This window comes from Lissotriton helveticus, chromosome 4_1, assembly GCF_964261635.1.
Source record: "Lissotriton helveticus chromosome 4_1, aLisHel1.1, whole genome shotgun sequence".
Lineage (NCBI taxonomy): Eukaryota > Metazoa > Chordata > Amphibia > Caudata > Salamandridae > Lissotriton > Lissotriton helveticus.
The window spans coordinates 1,989,885,819-1,989,909,443 of NC_136063.1; the positions used below are offsets into that span (position 1 = coordinate 1,989,885,819).

Sequence of the window (23,625 nt, forward strand, 5' to 3'; positions counted from 1 at the left end):
ACATGTAGTGACGAATAACGATTTAATGCCTGAGGAAAACAAGACTTCTCTCTCTAAGAGTTTGCAACAGTGACTCTTCCTAACATGATTTCTGACACAAATATCGAAATGATTCTTATCTTCAACGTATCCATCATATCCCCTCAAGTCAGGAAGTCTTACTCCTTAGTAAAGGACTGACTTTTGTCCAGGAAGAGAGAAGTATTTTTTTTTGCTTACATGGGGATATCTTACGATTATTCATATGTATCAGACTGAATCAACTTTTTGCATACAAACCATCTGACATCAACCAATACCGCTCCCCCTTTCACTTCCCTTAAACATTCCTTCCACCAGCCACTACTACACCATACTCCCCCCGGAACCCAAAGACTTTGGTTTCTCGGAAGCTGCTCGGCAGGTCATGGGATTAACGCCGCCAGAACGCTAGTTGGCATCGTTTATGGTTGGAATTACGACGGTATCTGATTGACTTCGAACCTCCGACTTTCGTTCTTGATTAATGAAATCATTCTTGGCAAATGCTTCTGCTTTGTTTTATTTTGGGCCGGTCCAAGAATTTCACCTCTAGCGGCACAACACGAATGCCCCCAGCCGCTCCTCCTAATCATGGCCCCAGTTCCGAAAACCAACAAAATAGAACCGAAGTCCTATTCCATTATTCTTAGCTGAAGTATTCAGGTGACCTGCCTGCTTTGAACACTCTAATTTTTTTAAAGTAACGCTTCAGACCCCCAGGGCACTCAGTCAAGAGCATCATGGTGGTGCCAAAAGGCAGAGGCTGGTACAGGCGGTAGCTCTGCTCATGGCGGACCGCCAGCTCGGTCCCAAGATCAAACTATGTGCTTTTTGAATGCAAAAACATTAATATACGCTTTTGGAGCTGGAATTACCATGGCTGCTGGCATCAGACTTGTCCTCCAATGGATCCTTGTTAAAGGATTTAAAGTGTACTCATTCCAATTACAGGGCCTCGAAAGGGTCCTGTATTGTTATTTTTGGTCACTATCTCCCCGAGTCGGGAGTGGGTAATTTGCGCGCCTGCTGCCTTCATTGGATGTGGTAGCAATTTCTCAGGTTCATTCCCCTGAATCAAACCCTGATTCCCTTTTACTCGTGGTCACCATGGTAGTCACAAAAAGTACCTTTGAAAGTTGATAGGGCAGACATCTGAATGTATTGTCACCATCACGGAGACGTGTGATCGGCCCGAGGTTATCTAGAGTCATCAAAGCAGCCGAGCAAGCCTGGATTGGTCTTGGCATTCTGGGAGGTCAGCGCTCGTCGGCATGTATTAGCTCTAGTATTACCACAATTATCCAAGTACCAGATTGCCCGATCAAAGGAACCATAACTGATTTAATGAGCCATTCGCAGTTTCACTGTACCAGCTGTGTGTACTTACACGTGCATGGCTTAATCTTTGAGACAAGCATATGCTACTGGCAGGATCAAAGAGGTAGCCGCACCTGCTGACTGGGTGGGTTCAGGAGCTGTGTGCCCGTCTCTCCAACCGGCAACCTTTAAACACCCTTCCCTCTTGGGAGCCTGCTAGGGAAAGGAGCCTACCTGCCTGGGCGGGAGGGCTTGCTGGAGGGGTGGAGAGGTGTGGTCGCACGTGCACAGGTGGGCCCAGCAGTCTCTCCCGGAAGGGAGGGGTGGGCCGAGGCGCAGCCTGAGCAAGATGCAGGGGTGCGGAAGCCTGGTACCCCTCTGAATGGTCATTCCGAGCTACTGCAGAAATGCGCTGGGTGGAGAGGGGTTATGGCATGGCGTGTCGGGTCATGGACCTGCCGGGCAGCAGCGTCCAAGGGCCTGGCACCCCCAACCCCTTCTGCTAGGGTCGGGCCACTTGGGGGCATGAACTGCCGGGGCCTCTCGGCCTTTGCTCTGCCTGGTAGGGTGGAGAGTCTCCCGCCAGATGGCAGGCCCTCGAGATGGACCTAAACGGACCGGGAGCGCCCAATCGATCAGAGTACTGTTGGGCCTCCCCTGGCAGTCCACCCTGCCAGCGGATGCCGACTTTGCATCTCTGCCTGCTCCCGGGGTGAGCAGGCTCGGAGGAAAGACCCATCGGGAAGGGGCTGAGAGGCAGGCGTGGACCCGGTCCCCTGGGAGCCTGGGGCATGCGGACCCGGGTCCTGCCTTCCCCTGTCTCAGAATTGCCAGATCTCACGTAGGCCTGACTGACCCTCTCCCTAGTAATCCGGAGGAAAATGACCCCCCTTTCTTGTAATGGGTGCACACCGAGTGACAGAGGGGACCCAAGGCTCGAACATGCCCAAACTCCTGGAGCCCTTGCTGGGATTGGGGAGGCAAATGAGCCTTCATCGGGACTTCCAGGGAAGCCCAGCTATCTGGTCACCCCATTAGAAAGCATTGTGCATGACCAGATCGGCACAGGGATAGGTGCAACCAGATGGCTGAGGGGAAAGGTGTGACCATATAGTCCGGCTCGGAGGGCGGCCATCTGGTCGCTCTGTGCCTTAACGAAAGGGTGAGCGGGCTCTGAGGCATGGGGGGCCGGGGGCCCGAGGTACCAGTTGGGCTTCAGCCATGGGGCAGTGAGGGGGGGAGCTGGCAGGCCCTCTGTCCCGGGGCCCACGGACACCTTGTCAAACAGGCAAAGAGGGGGAGGTCTGAACAGGACCGTTGGACCCCCATCCCGGGCCCTTGGCATAGAAGCAGGCTGGAAAATGGGGACCAGGGCCGCAGCCTCCCTGGGCCTGCAGGACCTCGTCCCGGGCACCCTGCCACACGGCAGGCCCAAGGACGGAACCTGGGGTGGGGATGCTGCCCTCCCCGGGGCACTCAGGGCCCCAGACTGAGCTCCTGGATCCAGCCAAGCAAGGAGGGCTCACCAGGAATGATAGAACCATGTCTTGGGCCTTTGGCATGGCGGCAGGATAGGGGGACAAGACCCGCAAGCACCTTGACATGCAGGGATAGGCCTGCCCTGGCCCGATTGACCCCTGTGACAAGCACCCTGACCCTCGGCTGGCCACAAAAAATGGGCTCCTGCACCCCAGGGCCCGCTGGACCCCAGACCCCGGAATCGGTCACGCTTCTGAACCCAGCCAGGCCGCAGAGGGGGGAACCTCCCTCGGCACCGGGGACCCCTTTCCTGGGCAGATGGGCCCTTGGCAGGCCACAAGACGGGGCCTCCCACACCCAGGACCCTGCCCGAAACTCAGGCCTCCGGACCTGGTCCCTACTTCTCAACCTAGCCAGAACGGGGGGATCTGGGAGTCTGCCCGGACTCAAGGAACCCCTCTCCTCAGATTTTTTTCATAACTCTGTGGAACTCCACAGAGTGGCACTATGCCAACTCCGCCCAGGATTAGCTTAGACCACTGCAATCGAGGGGTGCATCGCCCCATGATAACGTAAAGAGAAAATTCTGAGGGGTCTGTTCACAAAATTCGCATGCAAAGCAGCCAAGAATTCTGAACTGTTTTGCGTGAGAATACAGCAATATGGCAGTCCTCTCCTCTCTCCCTAGCCCCGTCGCACAGTCTGATTGCCAAGAGCTCCAAACACACATGTGTACAGTCTAGTATAGTTTTTGAACTGGAAAGGTACCCTTCAATACAGAAGCCTATGCTTAAAGTAACTTTAAAACTTTTCCTACTTTCTATGTGTGCTGTAAAGTGCAGCACAAATGCAAAGTCAGAAAAGAAAGAGCAATAGAAGCATTTGTCTTTGATAGTGCCTTTTAAAAGTGTTTAAAGTTTGGATGCAAAACCCTGTCTATTTTTTTTAGTAGCTAAGATTTTGCACCAAAAACCATGGGTGGTTTCCATGGGAATGCCCAGGCCTCACCCATGGAATGCCATCTCGGTGCTAAGTAATGCAAAGCAGCGCTAGGAGCTGTTTTGCGCTACTCTCAAGGTAATTCCCAGCTCAAAAGAAGTTGTGCGCTAGAAAATAAACTGGAAAAAAAGTGTTTGTGTTGGACAAGGTACCACGTGGCTGCGCTGATCGCTGCCGCGCTCGCGTATATTTTTAACTTTCCTGTTTGCTGCTATTTGTTTTATTTTATTTTAGAGTCTTTACCCTGATTTTATTGGGGAGCCCTCTCACTGCACATAATTGTGTCTACTCACCGCCATTTGGGCGGATCCGGTTCCCGGGGCTGGTGTTCGGTGGGCGCCATTTTGGGTCAGGACTCGGACCATCCAACGGCGAGCGCCATTTTGAGCGTCCTAGCGCTCTGGCAACATCGCGGGACGCCTACTTAAGGCGGTCTCAGTTCTTCTGGCAGCCTGGACAAGGTACCACGTGGCTGCGCTGATCGCTGCCGCGCTCGCGTATATTTTTAACTTTCCTGTTTGCTGCTATTTGTTTTATTTTATTTTAGAGTCTTTACCCTGATTTTATTGGGGAGCCCTCTCACTGCACATAATTGTGTCTACTCACCGCCATTTGGGCGGATCCGGTTCCCGGGGCTGGTGTTCGGTGGGCGCCATTTTGGGTCAGGACTCGGACCATCCAACGGCGAGCGCCATTTTGAGCGTCCTAGCGCTCTGGCAACATCGCGGGACGCCTACTTAAGGCGATCTCAGTTCTTCTGGCAGCCTGGACAAGGTACCACGTGGCTGTGCTGATCGCTGCAGCGCTCGCGTATATTTTTAACTTTCCTGTTTGCTGCTATTTGTTTTATTTTATTTTAGAGTCTTTACCCTGATTTTATTGGGGAGCCCTCTCACTGCACATAATTGTGTCTACTCACCGCCATTTGGGCGGATCCGGTTCCCGGGGCTGGTGTTCGGTGGGCGCCATTTTGGGTCAGGACTCGGACCATCCAACGGCGAGCGCCATTTTGAGCGTCCTAGCGCTCTGGCAACATCGCGGGACGCGTACTTAAAGTCGCTCCCCCCCACGCAGCGGGGACGCGCAGTAGGGGCGCCGTCGCGTTGCCGGAGTCGTGCTTGAGTCCTGCCCGTCTGCGCCCGTCCGCGCTAAGGACGTGCGGGCTGCAGCGGGCCTCTCTTCCGTCGGCCAGGCTCTTCCATTGGCATAGTGATGCCTTCCTATTCTAGAGAGACCCTCTGGGCTATTGGGCGGACCATCCCGAAGTGCGACCTGGCACCAATTCATCCTCTACCATTGCGCCTGCAAGAGATGGGTGCTGGCTTCCCCCGTGTCCGTTCACCAGAGGGTTGATACATCTTCCCCTCGGAGTCAATGCTCCACGCATACGCTACGGGTGTGGAGTCTAAATGCCAGGTCCTTGGTGAAACACCATCAAGCCATCTATGATCTCATCAAGGATGAGTCTCCCGATATATTTGCCATCACGGAACGTGGCTTTAGGAGGCGGATGTGGCCATCATCAATCTGACCTGTCCCCCCGAGTATTCCATCTATACTCTAAACCGGCCTACGAGAGGCGGCGGTATCGCCCTCATAGTTAGGTCCAGTTTCACCTGTAATTGGACTGGTCTTAACATCGCTGGCTGTGAAAGTGCCTCTTTTAAGATCTCAATCAGCCCCCAGTTTTCGTTCTCTGGGATGGTTGTCTACCGACCTCCGGGTAGCGAGGTGAGGTTCAGAGAAGCTTTCCCAGACGCTGTTGGCGCGTTGGCTGTGGACTGCGCCAACTTTTCCATCCTGGGAGATCTGAATCTTCACTTCGATAATCATAACATCCCGGCCGTCAGCAGCATCTTAGCTGACCTAGAGGCCCTTCAGTTATTTCAACAGGTATCACAGCCCACTCACGTAGGGGGGCACATCTTGGATCCCTTTTTTACGAATTTAGCTGAGGCTAACATCCTGACCATCTCCCCATTAGGGTGGACGGATCATTTTCTTGTGTCCATCCGGTACCCTCTGCCTGAAACCCCGTCTGTTCCACCTGCCAGACTGGTGCCCAGGCGGCACTGGAACAAACTCAGGCTGGAGGATCTGCACCGTATTCTGGTGGAGGAGCCGTTAGGCCCTCTAGATAATGTGGAAATGGGCTATGACCAGTTCTGCCGGTGGATTACCAGGGCGCTTGACTCTCTGATTCCCATTACGTTGAGCAAGCTGAGCTCCAGAGAGTCGAGTCCCTGGTATGATGGTGCCTTACGCGCTTTGAAGGGTACTTGCAGACGGTCGGAAAGAGCATGGCGGAAGGCCTATGAGATCGATAAGAAGGTTGCATACCTGGCCTCCGTTAAGCTCTACCATCGAGCTATCTGTCGAGCTCGCGCGGCGTTCTATTCTTTGGAGTTCCGCAACAGCCCGAACCCGTCCAAAACCATCTTTAAAGTACTTAAAGACCTTCTGGCGAAAAGGACCTCTTCTTCGGCAGTCAGTACCACTTCCCATTGCGAGGCTCTGGCATCTTTTTTTCTAGAGAAGGTCCAGGTTATTTACCAGGCCTTCCCTAGTATTGGGCCAGCACCGGGAGCTCTTGATTGCATCCAAGGCCTTACCATCATGCGTTCTCTTCCCCCATTATCATCTGAGGGGTTTAACAAACTGGCCCAGCAAATTAAATCAGGCTCTCCTTCGGATCCCTTAAGACCTGCCCTTTTTAGAGACCAGTCTTTTCTGGGACGGTCCACGGTGTGTTCCCTAATCAACCTTTCGCTGGCCTCGGGCCTGGTTCCAACCAAATGGAAGCAGGCGGTGGTTTGTCCGATCCTGAAGAAGCCTTCGCTGGACCCATTAAAACCTGAGAACTACCGCCCTATTTCATTGCTTCCTTGGCCAGCGAAGGTTGCGGAGGCACACGTTAATCTGGCCCTTTCAGAACATCTTACTCGGGCCAAGGTCCTGGACCCCACGCAGAATGGTTTCCGTGCTGGCCACAGCACGGAGACAGCCCTCCTTGCCATGGTTGAGCACTTGCGTACGGTGTTGGATGACGGTCCGACGGCGGTGCTTGTACTTTTAGATCTCAGCGCCGCCTTTGACACCGTCTCGCACCGCATTTTGCTACACCGCCTAGAGGAGATTGGCATTGGTGGGCTTGCTCTGCAGTGGTTCCGCTCCTTTCTCGACAATCGTTCCTTTTGCGTGGCCATCCCTCCTCATCAGTCCAAATTCCATCCTCTGGCCATGGGGGTTCCGCAGGGATCCTTGCTGAGTCCCACGTTATTCAATCTATACGTGAGACCGCTGGCTGAGGTCGTCAAGCAGTGGGGCATGACTATGGTCTCATATGCCGACGATACTCAGCTAGCGGTTACTATCAGCGGGGATGCGGAACGGGATGCCCCTAGGTTTCAGAGTGGGCTGAGGGCAGTGGCCAGTTGGATGACGGCCAACTGTCTCCAACTTAACGCAAAGAAAACTGAAATCATGATTGTCGGTAAGAGGGCGGAGCTTTGGGGCGACAGGTGGTGGCCTCCTGAATTGGGACCACTTCTAACGCCGGTGGCGGAAGTGAGAAACCTGGGAGTTTGGCTGGACCCCTCCCTTAATTTTGCTAGCCACACAAAGAGAACTGTGGCCTGCTGTTTTGGTGTCCTCCGGGGATTAAGACCTGTCCTCAAATTTTTTGATGCCCCGACCAGGCAGTTGGTGATTCAGGCGACGGTGTTGTCCCGGCTTGACTATGCCAGTTCTCTCCTGGTGGGGGCCAACCAGGCAGATATCACCCGCCTGCAGCGCGTCCAAAATGCCGCAGCTAGAGTGATAGTTGGCTTTCCCAGGTTTTGCCCCTTCTCTAACACTCTACGCTCCTTGCATTGGCTGCCGATCAAGATGAGAATTCACTTTTGGAGAAGTGTGGCTCACTGGTTAGAGGAGGCAGACCTGGAAGCAGAGGTCAGCCCGGGACCAGGGTTCAATTCCCGGCTCTGCGGGGTCTTGAGTCCTAAAATGTCCATGAACGCGACAATTCTCGCTCCGGTGCCTACTCGATTCACGGGTTCACACTCTGTGACTCTGGGCAATAGCTTGCTTAATCTCCACAACGGCCCCTCGCGGCGGGATGCCTGGCTTTCACCTTGCGGATACCCTGCCGGGGTTATCTCACAGGGGAATACCAGGACGGGTTCCCTAAGCAAGCGCTTAGAAACCGCTCGGTGATTTGCGCTATATAAATTCCTGTACATTTACATTTACATTTACACATTTACATTTGTACAAGGTGCTATGTTTGGCCTTTAAAATCTTGAAAGGCTCTGCCCCCCAGATTCTCACCAACCTCTTGTTTTCCTATGCTCCGACACGCTCTCTTAGATCCGCCGGCCAGGCTCTCGCCGTGGTACCCCGGTTCAAACTTTGTCGGGCCGGGGGCCGTTCTTTTCGAGTGAGGGCTGCGGCCATCTGGAACTCCCTACCGGTTGAGGTCCGCTTGTTGGAGGACCTTACGCTGTTCCGTAAGGCCATTAAAACTTTTTTGTTTTAAATTCTCTCCCTCCTGTTGTCCCTCCTTCTGTCTTTGCTTTTAGCGTTGCTGTGCTTTACCTTGTTCTGCGCCGGGACGCTCCTTTGCTGGAGCAGCTGAGCGCATTATAAATGCCGATAGCATAGCATAGCATAGCATTTGCGTCACTTTTGCAAATATACCCCCAGAATATTATAAAACGTATTAACCCGTTGGCTGCTGCTGCCGGTAGTGCTCCACACATCCGTTGGCCGATGCAGCCCCACCCGTGTCTTAGAAAGTTCCGCACTGGCGTCGAACGTTCAGCGCAGACAACGGGTTAAAACATGACAAAATATTTTAATGTAACATATTGATTATATTTTATATATGTATTTTAAATGTAGAATAATATTTTAAAAGTTACAGCATTAATAAATCAATGCTAATTAAAAATGCTATTTAAACAAAATGTAAATACAATTATTTGTCTTAAGTTTGAAATAAAAAATAACCACATTAATTAGATATATATATTAAATATATATTTATTATATGTTAAAAGTGAAGTATATAATTTAATTGCTTGTAATAAATACTGATACATACTTTTTTACATTTATAAAAGGTTAATAAAATATTTTACATCATAATAAATAATAGACCGTTTTCTAGAATCCAATATGTTAAAGATGTCACATTGAAATTATAAGAGTATTGGGTCTGATTCACAAAGAAATTCATGCATCTGCACTTGTGTATTTAGGGTCAGATTTATCATTATTTAATGCAACACAACCAGACAACTTGCTGCAATGCGCTGCGTCAAATGGAGAGAGCAGAAATGTTCCATATTTAAAAACATATGGCACATTCTTACCCTCTCCCCATCGCTGGAGCAGTGAGTTCAGTCTAGCGCCAAGCAAGGCACCCTTGAGTCATGTTGTGAGGGTGCTTGCGCTGCAGGCATGATTTTGTTTGTGCTTGATGGGACATCTTTTTGCTCACAAACATTCCCTTGGAGGCATTTCCTCTTTCTACATGTGCAGCAGAACAGAGGTAAAATGAGCAGCGGTTCCTCTGCTAAGGAGGAGGAGCATCGCCCCACTACACTTGGAGCAGTTGAAAGAGAAAAAAGAAAGTGATAATAACGCAGTGTTATTATCATTAAATTTTTTCTACTGCAGTGGCTCAGCTGGTTATGTGCGGGTGGAGCTGGGCTCTGTGACGCCAGAGCACTCCAGGGAGAGGTGTGATGGGCACTCTGTAAGTGCGCATGATGCTTTGGCCGGATGTCTCGGGCAGGGCAAAGCTTTATGCATACTTTGGAAGTTCCCCACCCAGACTGCACCAAAGCCAGGGCCAAGAACATGCCCCAGCTCCCACTTTCTGTCTGTGCGACGAACCACGGTGCTCAGACCAATCACAATGCTGCATTTCCCCCATTCCCCCACCCCACCTCTCCCATCCGTTTGCATCCATAACTGTGAAAAAACGAGGAGAGTAAATATATTTCTTTTTTTGTGCCTCTATTGGGAAGGCATAGCATTTTCATGCATCCCCAGGTTTACCTGCTTTGGTAGATCTAATAATGTGTCAAAATACATGGGTGGGTGCGTGAATACGCCCTCTCTACCCCCACGTAAGGCATTTCCAGGGCAGAGTAAAGCAAGGTAGAGACTTGTGCTCCATGGCATTACTCCCGACTTACCAAGCAAAGCAGAACGTACAAGGTGGCCGTACATGGCTTGCTAAATTTGTCTTAAGGATTGCATTGTCCTTGTGCCTCCCAAGGTGATCTGCCTTAAGGATTGTATTGCCCTTTCGTCACCCTTGTTGACAGAAGGTCAACGCAATTCTATGATAAATATGGGTTCTAAAGTCTTACATCGGTAAAGATTAGCCAATTTCAGAAATGCATAAACCTTTCCAAGAGTACATCATTTTTAGGTGCATTTTTCCTAAAGTTTCTCTTGAAAACGTTTTAGGTATTTTTTTTTTAGGTCAAAACAGACGTAGATCAGCCAATGTAATTTCAATTTCTTTAGGGATTTTTCTCTATAGACACAATATTTTGCCACATGGCAAACCGATTTTCCATGAAATCCTGCCAGTTTTAGTGCTGAACCCATTGCCAGCCTGTAAATGGATTCACCTCTGACTTAGAATAAAGGAAATATCTATTCCGGACGAAAAAAGAGCTTGGGAAAACCCACAAAAGTGACATTTATTGGATGTGGGTATTCCTGCCTAGCAGGGCTACAGCGATGGCCAACACCCCCCCTCCCCCCCCACCCCCGTAGCATCTACCCCTGCATAATATTACACAGTTGTGGTATAATATTTGCCTAGGGAAAGTTGGTTGATACACACCCATCCACCTTTTAATTCCTTGTGTTTGCAAATGAAAACATTTGAGCAAATAAATTGATCCTATATTTACATACTCTGGGGCAGATTTACAAGCCCTTGCGTCACTTTTGCGTCACTTTCCCCATATTAAAAATCTCGCAAAAGTGGTGCAAGGGGCTTGTAAATCTGCTCCACTGTCTTTGTGAATCGAGCCCATCATGTGCATGTTTGTGAATAGGATGTACAGGCCTTCTATAAACTGACTGAATCATTTGCTTGTTCTACCGAGTTAACTATTTTCGTGTTCAATCATATGTAAAGTTTCTGAACACATAGGAATGAAATGTTGACATTTAATAAAACTATTTTAAATAATACCTGCTTTTTTCATTCATCTTTTCCTTACAAGGAAAGCTATTTGAAATAGATATTGAAATGGTAATGTCTGCAAAGTGCAATCGGTGCTTTTAATTTATATACAGAAATAGTTTACTTTAGAAAAGTGCCTGTAGGTGGCAGAAAAGATTCATTAATGGCAAGGTTTTGAACAATGGAATAGATTTGGACAGATGCGTATCGGCATCTGGAAGAAATTTGCATGAGTGAGTATTCGATCACTAAAATCATTTGTGATGAAAAGAATGCACTTTAATTAGAGATAAAATTAGAAAAAGTACACGTCCATCCCAATTCAGAAAGAAATAAAATAACATTATTCTTTCCTGCACACAGGACCTACACAGCAATTAGACCTGAAAATGCAGGGGATTGCAATGAATATGCAGCAGCGTCTGATAAATAGATTATTTTTCATACAGTACCATGGTTTCTACACGGCAGAGAATAGTTTGTTTGCATGAACTCTAGCAACCACTTGGAGATTATTAATCTTAATTGTTTGGATCTAAGCATCCAGTCCCAATGTAGCAAAACTATTTAAATTACTAGATTTCAGCTACACAGATAAAAAGGATACTTTTGAAATACATGATCTAATCAAATATAGCTCATAGATAGAACTTGTATTTCCCCTATTCTAATTTCATGTATTTTTTACAGTTAAAATTGCCTTTCCAGACCCGAAAACGACCCTCTACTTAGACAGAGTATAAGTCATAGCAAAATGGTATTTTCCAAAAAACGAATGCTTGTATCCAACCGAACTATCATTCCTTGAGATAATTTCCAAGTTAATTAAAATTATTGACAACATTGAAATGTTGAGCGCTCCATTGAAGACAATGGGGTGCCCCAGGCTTCTAATGGAGCATCAACGTTCCAATGTTTTCCTTTCACAGCTGTTACCGCACGGCCTTAATAAGTATTATTTATGGGGGCCAGACCCTTGGAAAAACGTTACGAAGTTAGGTCTTATGGATACAGGTACTGCTCTCTTAACTAAAACTATCAACTAGTCTACAACGCAATTCATGGCTGGACTGTAACCACGTGGACTGCTCTCCTTCCATCTCATCATCAATTCTATGCTAATCTTTATCGCATCATTTGTTCGCCATTAAATATCGGTTCAACTCTGAATTTCCAGTGCTCTGAAGTGACTAAGTGGTTCTATTTAGGAACTTTAGAATACCTTAATAAACAAATATCATAACAGTCTGACAAGGGCCTCAGCTGCAGTCTGCAGACTCTGTTGAGAAGACTTGTTTCTGTGCTCTAGGGAGTGAAGGAGGACGTGCTCGCCTCCCGAGGAGCTGGACTATGTAACTCTGCAAAAGACCTAGCTGAAGGAAGGTCTTTGTGAGGACATATAGATGAACAGAGCCTTCCCAAGAGCCACACGCTCACCTCATACCACTGGGGGGGGGGGGGGAGGGAGAAGAAGAGCATCTGGGTCTTAGAGATGCTGCACTGCTGGCATTGATATCAGGGTGAGCCTGCAGCTTCCTGAACCCATCATGTGCATTGAAGGGTATTGGTATCCTTGTTTCTTAGGCCCCTGGAAGAAAGTAAGTAAGTCAAGCTGCTTACCCCAATTGTAGTTCCTGGTTTTGTTAGCAGCCACCTTTCTAGCCCTTAGGGATCTTTACATTCTGACGATTTAAGTCACAGTCGAGCTTTACTATAAAATAGACCTGTTCCTGGATGGGACTGTTTGCACCAAGAATTGTTGTGGTTGTTCCCAGTCACATGTGTACCTTTCACGAGAAAATATTGATAGCCACTAGCACATCTCTTTTGGACTTAATAGTGGCCGCTATCTCTTTAATCACTTCTATTATGGCATAGTCACAAGATACACCTGCAATATATGTGTAGGTGCAGCATTAAACGACGTGTACGAAATAGCAACAACCTTTTCTACATTAACAGAATTGCTTTGCTATGTTCAGTTGAAACATTATGCACAAGCAACAACACCAAATGTACATGAGAAAATGTGTATGCATTTATATTTTTGTGCATCACTATATATAGAATGCATTTTCACTCTCGATTTCAGATCTATACACTAATATAGTAGGGTTGTTTTTGAAACTAATTTTCTATGATGTATAAAAGTGCATTTCCAGATGCATGTTAACTAGACCACAAACTAGATATGAACGCCATCTTGTCCAATATGGAAGTCAATTGTCACTCAGGTTTTTGCCCCCCTCCCAAACTTGTCTCCTCATAAACTTGGCAGCAAGCAGTCAAGCTAAGATGTACTGATTAATTCCAATTTTATTTTTATTCTACTCTTCATGAACTTTTAGTTATAACTTGAAAAATTTGCCAAGGTCCATTTGTTAGCTCTCAGTGCCTAGTCATTCATGTAGCGCATTATAGTTAATGGATCTAGATTTGTTCTAGCATTTCCGGGTGACATTAGCATTGAGGGTGCTGAATAATTATTCAAGAAGTCGGATAGTGCTTGAAATTGAAGGCAATGTAACATTTATTTTTCTTGTGCTCCGATTTACTAACAACAATGCTTCCTCGGATCCCATCATTGTGAGTGTAGTTACTTTAATTTCATATGCCAAAATAGTGTATAAAAACCCTTTATTTTAGGGGTTTTCAAGAAACTTTAGAGAAGACTTTTCTGTTCTACTACAGATGCTGTCCCTACTCTCTTGATTTTGCTGCCTTCTTGGGGCTAGTTTTAGGTTTTTGCATTCTGTGTGTAGCTTCCCATAAGACCCTTCATGGCATTGACTCCGTACTGCCGAATTCTGTAATAAAACCTTTTAGCTTTCCATTGATCCGGAACTCAGTTATTTGGTAAGCCCATTCAGTCTTTTCCATTTATTTAAAATTATATTTCTGTTTTTTTTAATGTTTTCGGAGGAACACTAACGCGGGTCAACTGCCTCATGAAATTGATGTTTGACACTGATTCTGATCCAGTAAATAAGGGCACTCTTACTGAGGTAAAAACAAGATTGGGGTACCCCTTCTTGCTTCCACAGCAGCACCATGAGTGATAATGTATTTTATATAGTGCTTTGTACCACATTTCTAAGAACCGTTATCCAATGTGTCAGTATAGTATTCAGTTCACTCAGATTAGAAGGATGGAAATCTGAGGTGGTTTTATTACAAACAAAGTGGGAAACGTGTTTGTCTAGAAGGTTAATCTTTCAGTACAAAACATGGTGCTGGATAGAACCCACAAAACCTTGCAATACGGTGTAAGTGTGTATCCAGTAGTCCACACCAGCCTAAAGTGTTCCCCTGCTAAAGGAGAGAAACACAGCATCATACTTTAGTAGCTATGATGCTGTTTTCAATTAATCAATCAATCAATGCATTTATAGAGCGCACTACATACCCGTGAGGGTCTCAAGGCGCTGGGTGGGGGGGAGCTGCTACTGGTTGAATAGCCAGGTCTTGAGGAGTCTTCTGAAGGTCAGCAGGTCCTGGGTCTGTCGTAGGTTGATGAGGAGGGTGTGCCATGTCTTGGCAGCGAGGTAGGAGAAGGATCTACCGCCGGCGGTGTTTTTCCGGATACGGGAAAATGTGTCGAGGGCGAGGTTGGCAGAGCGGAGGCAGCGGGTGGGGGTGTAGAAGCGGAGTCGGTCGTTGAGGTATGCTGGTCCGGCGTTGTGAAGGGTTTTGTGTGCATGGATGAGGAGTTTGAAGGTGATCCTCTTGTTGACTGGGAGCCAGTGCAGGCCTCTCAGGTGGGGTGTGATGTGGCAGCGTCGGGGGATGTCGAGGATCAGTCGTGCCGAGGCGTTCTGGATTCGTTGTAGTCGTCTCAGGAGCTTGGATGTTGTTCCTGAGTAGAGGGCGTTCCTGTAGTCGAGTCTGCTGGTTTTCTCTCTTCCTTTGGTGCAAAGCATTGTAGCAATGTTTGCTGTTGCGCTGCATTTTATGGAAACGTAGTAAATCTGCTCCCAAGTGTTAGAAAAGAACCTGGAAACCTTAAACTATGACCATGTTCTCTAACTGGAACAGCTCGTATATACAAAACATATGCTGAGTGAGGGAAGAAAGGAAGCAGAATGAGTGTGTGAAAACCACATGATTAGTGTAGAAGGTCACAGGACGAAGGGGGGAAGAGGATGAGAGAAAATGAGGGAAGTGGGGTACGGAACAGCATAATGCAAGAGAGATGTGAAGGGGAGAAAGAAGAGAAATTGATGAAATGACATTAAAAAATGCAGGCGGACCACCACCAGTTTATATTTTTTACATCACTAGTACACATTCACTGACTGGATGTGCACAGGAATGAATCTTCAGGACATACTAACACATTATACCTGATATGCATCACACTAGTGCTACAAACCAGCACAAACTCTTGTTTTGGGATTTACTTCCAGTAGTGATTTGTGCTACTTTGTGTCAAGGGGCTATCCATGGCAGATACTTGCGCCTTCCCTTACAACCACCGATTGAGTTTCATACCAAGCCCTATCTACGAAAAAAGGTAGATAGTCCTTTGTGCAAAAAATTATTGCCTTTTCTTGGCAGGTGTAAAGTTTGAGAAAAGTTTTACTTTCTCAAAACCTTTCTAACTTTGCAGTGTGCTGCACTTTACAGCACAAGCACAAAGTGAGAACATTATTAAACCATGTCTAAACATTGTATTTTGTACACGAAGGACAACTTTCACATAAAGAGCGTGATTTCCACAGGCCTTGTGGGCTTTGCCAATGTATCAATTGTCACTAAAGTTTAGTGTGTTAAAACTACACAGTGTACAAATTGTTTTGCACATTCCTATTTTTTGAAAATATTTGTGTTTCCTAAATTGAGATTTTCAATCACTGATTCTCAATATGTATGCATGTATGCACTATTGATTTACAAAATAAAAGTAGTTGCAAAAACAGCAAAAACAGCATGAGCAATTTTACACCAAGCTGAAGCAAGTGGTAACCAGAAAGGCAATGAGGCACTCAAAGTTGAATACAGGACGATGCACATCTTAATAGCACAACAAATGGGGAGCTGGAGAAAGCAAACTATTTTTAGACAGGGGTGAGTTGTTTTCTGGCAGATATAAATATAGTAATAAGGTGATTTTTATCCTGATTGGTAAATTACAGTCTTTTTTAGGTCGACATACCTTATGTGCAAGGTTATTGTTAAACGGCTATGTAGCCGATACACAGTGCAAATTAGCAGGTGCCAGGACAATCTCGCATAGCGCTCTGTCAAGTTTTTTCTAGAACTTTCAAGATGTGATGCTAGAAAGCATAGATAGACTCACATGTTGATTGTCGATCTTGAGCCACCTCAGCACTTAGTACCCTGCATTGGCTACCCATACAGAAAATAATTTTATGATTGGGCTGCATTTTACTTAATAGGTTAGAAGAGTGGGCAAGAGAAAACAAGATCCTGATGCCTTCTCGATATGGATTCCAAAAGGGCAGAGGCGCTATTGACCAATGCTTAAATTTAAACTTGATCTTCTCGAAATATAGCGAAGAAAGGGAATATATACATGGCCTTCATGGACCTTTCGGCGGCTTTCGACTGCGTAGTCCATTCTATACTCTAGACAATCATGGCTGCGATGGGCATAGACTCCAGGCTGATTATTCTTATACGGCAAATGTATTCACAGGTGACGACTTTAGTCCGCTGTGGAAGGGACAGGGAATACACCAGATCATTTAGAATCATGAGAGGAGTCAGACAAGGCTGCATCCTCGCCCCTTTTTTTTATTCTCACTTTATACAAATGGTGTGGAAGGAGCCTTGACAATGTGCACGCCTGATGTCCCACAGTTCCCCTCAGGTCCATTACTAATCCTGGCCTAAGCGGATGATGCTGTCCTGATAGCCAGGACAGGTGAAGCACAGCAACGCCTAATTGACACCTATGTGGCCTTCATGTCATCTATGGATCTTAAGGCCAATGAGTCCAAAACCTTCATCTTAGTGTCAGGACTACCCACTCCAAAAATATTCCGTTGTTCCACATTGGAACTCTTAAAATTAGCTGTTGTGGAGACCTTCCCATAACTAGGGGTTGTTTTTGACACCTGGTCACACAATGGTGAATAGTAGGGCCCAAACAATAAAGCTCACTATGGCGGTAGTCGCTGGATTCATTAAAAAAACTAGGCTCAAAACCCTTAACAACAATAAAAAAGATCTACAATGCTAAAACGATTTCAGCAGTGATCTATGGGGCAGGGGTCTGGAGCACAGCATCAACCGACTCCTTACAGAAGCTGGAGAATGGGTTTTTCAAGAGGATCGCCTCGCTCCCTCTTTCATTTTCAAACCATGTCACTCACTTAGAGCTGGATATTCCCTATGTGTCTGACATGGTGAGAGTAGCCCCAATCATGCTCTGGCACTCAATATGGAATAGGGGCACAGTAGATCTTAACCAGACTATTATATTAAATTGCCTCTCATTGGAAAAAGCTTATAAGATCCCCTGGTTGGAGTACGTTAAAACGACTTTGCACTCACTAGGAGTCCCTGAGCTGTATGTAAATCCCACCTTGTGTTCCAGGTTCCCTAAGAAGAGTTTAAAGACACTAATTTACTGGTGACAGTTGGCAAATACTTTTATCTCGATTCAGTAAGGAACCTGCAGCATAGGTTTATTCTTTTAAGGTACCGCTTAAACTTAATTCCCCTAATGCTGGGTTCCCCTTCAAAACAGTACGCTCATAGTGATTTGACAATCAGCCTATGCGATAATCTATCAACTCAGTCTGACCTCCACCTTTTCTTCATTTGTCATTTTTATGAGGAGCAGAGGGCCAGATATATAAAAACCTCTTTATTGGGGCATGATTTTTAGCAGTGCCGCGCCACCCTGTTCTATCTGAAGAAGCTTCATGATGATTTTGTATGTTTCTGTGTAGCCTAATTCCTTTGAGCTTGTATGCAAAGGAGAAATTTATCAGAATTAGAGAGCTATGCTAACTAACCCATAACCTTTAACTTATTTTTCCCCTTAAACATGCTATGTAACTCAGCGCAATAGGCTCGAAGAGATAAAGGATCTCCATAACACATGTAACATTGTTAATGGGTTTTTATACCTTAGGATGATCGTTTCTTTTCTATTTGTATCTGTTTTTAGACCTATGGTTTTATCAAGAACCTGCAGTCCAGCATCTATTCTTTTATTATGTTCCCTGCACAAATAATAGCCATTGAATTGCGTAATTTGCACAGTCCAATCTTATACCCTCATTGTTTTGGGATTTGAACTTGTACATTGTTCCTTTTTTTGCCATTTTAAATTGTTAGTTTCTAATAAATCATATGTATTGAACTGTATTGCACTGGGAAGAATGACACTGTATTATCTTTTTTTAATGTATACGTTGATGATCTATGTTTTCAAATTAGATCGAATAAAGTTATTGAAATGAAAAGGAATTTTATTTAAGATCTTGACAGTCATCTTTAGAGCCTTTAGAGACTCTGGAACCAAGGGGTATATTATCAAGGGGTTTTATCTCCGCTTTTTTGGCTTTAAAAGCCAAGAAAGCGGAGATAAAATTATCTCCCTATTACCAAGCTGTCGCTAACACCAGTTAGCGACAGCTAATAGGAGATAGCGACCATCATGGGCCCCACTTTGCATGTCAGTGATATTTATCACTAATGACATGCAAAGTGGGCGTGCCAAGATGTTAGCGACTGGAAACAGTCGCTAACATCGCTATCTCCTATTACCAACTTTTGGAGATATTCGCGCTAAGCGCGAATATCTCCAAAAGCTAACACCTGCCCTGAGCAGTTCTTAGCCATGTTATCCAATGGGAGGTGGATAACATGGCTAAGAGCATTTGCTCGATAATGCATGAATATCGCTGACTTTTCAGCGATATTCATGCATTGCGGCCGTTTTTTATCGCATTTGCGATAAACCTTGCTAATAGCAAGGTTTATCTGCGATAAAAATCGCCGGTTTGCGGCGATAATTTTTGTCTCTAAACAAGTTAGAGACAAAAACTATCGCTAGTTGTTGGTAATATACCCCCAAGTATCTTACAGCTAAATTCACTCATTACACCACGGCTAGGACTCTCAGATCCTCCATAGCTAACCTTATTCGGCCTCCAGCGTTTAGATACAACAGCAAAGGAGGGAAGTCCCTTGCAGTCTTAGACACAGAAGCATGGAATCTCATGCCCGCACATCTAATGGTAATAGAATCAGAGACCCTATTCAGAAAACCACTGACACCCTGGATATTCGGGTCACGGATGCATTCTGCTCCTCACTTGAATAAACAGGATAATTTATCATACCTACTCATTCCCTTTGCCTCTTCTGCATAGAGCCAGGATTCTCCCTCAGGAGCGAAATCTGAGCTCTACAAATATTTAAATCAAATCAAATTAAATCATGTGTATTTTCTGACGAGAGGAGAGTTTGAAGATGGCTGTACTTCATATGACAGATGACTATGCATATTCCCTACACCTGCGATAACAAACACTAAATCAAAATCCAAAAACAGTAAGAGAGGCAAGATATACATTCACTCATAAAGAACCAGGCACCTTATTAAAATAACATTCGGATTGCTGAAAGAAAATTGTTGTCTGCTTTAGCACAATGGTGCACTGGAATATACTCCACCCACATGCTATAAAAATATCCAAATGTACCATGCTGCACAATATAGCAATCAGAAACGTCATGCCTATGGAATCTGTTAGTGATGGCTCTGACAAAGAAAAAGAACACCGCCTTTACTTCCACCACCAAGACAGGATGCTGCAGGATGTAAAACATTTACTCATATTAAAGTCAATTACTTTTATGGGACACAAGACACACATTTACATTTCTGTTTTTTTTTATTTTTGATTTCATTAAAAAAAAAAAAATTCAATGTAACATTACCACTAAATATATTCAAACAGTAGGTTGGAAATTTCTATTTTTTATGACAATGTGTAAAGATGTTTTTCTTTTAATTCGATGAAAATAATTAAAACAAGGAAGAAAATATTCAGCATGTATTTACATCTTTAACTTCTACTAGCAGCTTTGTCCATGGCATGTGGTGTTACACTAAACTCTCCATCCCCTTCGTGACTTCTTGTAATTGGAGTTGTGTATGCTTCGCCTTTAACCTATTAGCTGCATCAGCGGGCTGCATTTCCTTAAGTGTATGTGTAATTTGTGCAAGACGTCAGGCTACATAGTCACTGTGACAGACCACCTCGCCTTGCACATTTTCTGGGCATCTGCACGTGGTTTCAGTAGCAGATGTTAGCCTTTCAACAGAGCGGTCTATAGCCTCCAGGCAGATTTCTGCTTGCTTTTACATACGACTGCATTTGAGTGAGCAGCTATAACTTGCACCAGATCTTCCTTGCTTTTGTTATATCAGAATTACCTGATTTCACGATTGAATATTGAATTTATTCAGGCATGGATTCCCCTACCTCTACGCAAATGGCCCTCGGCTGTTTCCATTGTATCCTTGGCAAAATATTTCTACAGAATGAAATTGTGATTTCGTAGGAGAGTCAATTGGTATGTCCCCTAATAAATCAGCAACACCGTGCATAGAGGTCCTGTGCTGCCTACACACTGATGTCTTGCCTGGCATGAATTAGAGTGTGGTGTTGAGTGTGTGTTCATGTGTTCATAATAAGCGGTAAAGTGGCAGTAGAAAAGGATTCTCTAGTATCCAAAATCAATTGGCATTTTTCTTCCATGTCTTCTACTTCTGTGTTTAGAGAAATGTTACATTCTAGTGTTTCAGGCATAGCAAGCTCTTCCAATTCTGATGGTTCTTCCTCTGTCTGTGCTTGGGATATCTTGTTAGCTTGCTCTGTTGAGGATACATTAGATGCTAGATGATAGGCTGTTTGATAACAGTATGCTTACATATTTAAATAATATTGTCATTGAGTCAATGTCAGACTAGGCCAAAAACAGTGTGACATCAGCAAAAAGGCGGGGGGAGGGGTAACGATAAGAAGCAGATACTACTTTCCTACAATCAATACATCAAATAAGTAAGACACAACACACAATAAAAAGTGTAAACCAATCTTTAACAATAGTAAATATCTTTATGATCAAATAGACACCAAAATGACAAAAATCCAATGTAGAGAACCGCAGATATGAATTTTCAAAGATTTATAGAGCTTAAAAACCTATAGCTCCACTCTAGGACATCTCGTCGTGCTTGACTGTGGCAAAGTCAACGTTTCAGGCCAAAGGGAATGGAGCCCTGGTCTGATACACTAAGTAGGAGGCACCGCTCAAAATGTTAACATCACACTAAGTTTTCTGGAGCTTTATCTCGTGATGGCCCTCAACCCTCCTCATAGGCCGGATTCAGAGCGGTTTTGCTGGCTTGACTTTCCTCGAGGCCCCGATCAAATCCTGGAAGCCCGGAGCTCCAGGGCCTTCAGCGGGATGAACCTGAAATCCTGGCTAGGTCATGGTTGATGGGGGCAGGCTTGACTATTGTGGTCGGGTTGCCCACCTTGTTTAGCTTTTTCCCAAACTTTCCCCAAACTTCGCCAAACTTCAGGAGGTGCTTTCTGAAGGTCTCCTTGTGGGTTCAAAGTGTCAAAAACACAAATACAAATGTCCAAAATTTCCTGGATGGTCTCTGGAAGGTCTCCACAACAATTCCCACACATCACTTGGCTAAATCCTTAAAAGTTAACTGGATAAACTCCAGGATGGGGACTCTTGCTGGAGAGGATGGTGGGCTCTGTTAAGCTGTAGCTACCGGGAGTTTACTCCTTAATCCTTCTTGCCTTCTTGAAGCAGGGCACAGTCCCCAGGGTTGTAGTACCAAAGTGTGCAGCAGGCAGAGTCATTCGGAGTGCAGGCGTTTGGGTGCAAATTCAGATTCCAGTAGAACAGTCCTTCTTTTCAATGTGGTTTCAGGCAGCAGAACTGACAAGATAGGCTCTGCTCACATATTTATTCTCAGCTTCTGGGTATCAAGAGGGGGCCCTCCGACCAATGGGATGCAAGGTGAACCCAGGCGCAAGACCCCTTCCTCTAAAGTGTGGCATCATCTTGTCCCACAAAGCACTTTTCATCCAAAGTCCATCATGGCTGTTATCTCAGCAGAGCAATAAGAGCTAGCTAAGTCAACTCAAAGTGTGGCTCATTTCCTCAAGCTCCCCCTCCTCACATATGCAAACTCCTCTGCTGAGCCTCCCATCTGGCAGGAAGGGAGGGTGGTCCTGGCTAGCATTCTAACCTGTCCTCTCCTTCTTTGAAGCTCAAGCTCAAGTGGGAGAGGTGTGGCGAGTGGGAGAGGTGTGGCGCCGCGGCCAGGGCGACTGACGCTGGAATCTGGGGATCAGGGTTCGATCCCCGGCTCCGGCGGCAGGTTAGCCCATCACCAATTGACTCTGGGCAATAGCTCGCTTAATCTTCCCGACGGCCCCCAGCGCCTAGAGACCCTTACGGGTGATTGTGCGCTTTACAAATGTGGATTATTATTATGCTTTATGGCCTACCCCCCCTTGCTCGTACATTCCTTAGCAGCTGCAGAACTCTATCCATCCGATAACCTCTGCTATACCTAGGCAAATATCACCTGATCAAGGCTGCCTTGATAATCCTGCTAGAGCTGACCAATCAGGGAATACTGGATTTTGGCTCACAGCAAAGAAAGTCTTATAACTTATTTTTCTGTCCAACAATAACAATCTGTTGGATTTATCAATACCATTATGTTAAGTCTTTGAATTATATTCTATTCTCTTCTTAGCAATAATTATACATGCATAAAATATTGCAATGTTATCCTATCTGCTTAGTGTCTAGTGGGTAAAAAATAACCTGGGCAGATTTCCCTTACCATCATTTATCAATAATTATGTAGATTATCCTTTCTACAGTGGCATTAGCATCAAAGTCGAGATTACTGTACATTCACTTTTAAAAGCAGCGCTACAGAGCTTTTAAATAACCTCAGGCACTCAGCAGAGCATGCATGCAAGTGCAAAGAAGGCTTCTGGCCTCTTAACATCCATGCCCTATTATATACTAGGGTGTTATAGGTAGTTTCCATCTCCCTGTTTTATTATCTTCTAGAGACGTATAAGGTAGGTCTAGCCAATTGTAAGAATTTACTTTTATAGGCAGACTGCAAGCTAAGGCTGCATTTGAAATGACAGCCAGCCACTCAGCAGTGTGCACATGCAAAATCTGCTGCTCTTTTAAACCTCCATCCCCTATTATGTATTAGGGGCTTACGGGAAGATGAATCCCCATTGCCCTATTACCTACAAGGTACTTAGAGAGTATGTGAGATTTGGGGGTCTCTGGTTGGCAGAGGTAGGTACCTTTGACCAAATAGGAACCCTTGCATCTAGTCAGGGTCATACAACATCCAACAACAGGTCATAAAAAATACAGAAGGAAGGCAAAACGTTCAGGGATGACCCTGCAAAAAGGGCCAAGTCCAACAGGGTATGTCATGCCAATTGTAAGTGTACGCTCATCCATAGTGTTCCCTATGCATGTGTTGTGTTTTCAGCATTGCACTGGCATGGGCCTGCAGGCAGAGCCCAGGGCACAGT

At 45.6% G+C, this 23,625-nt stretch overlaps 1 pseudogene; it reads right to left on the reverse strand.

Annotated features, from left to right (window-relative positions):
* Positions 1–234: 234 nt before the first annotated feature.
* Positions 235–1,465, reverse strand: LOC144830008 (18S ribosomal RNA; annotated as a pseudogene).
* Positions 1,466–23,625: the final 22,160 nt, after the last annotated feature.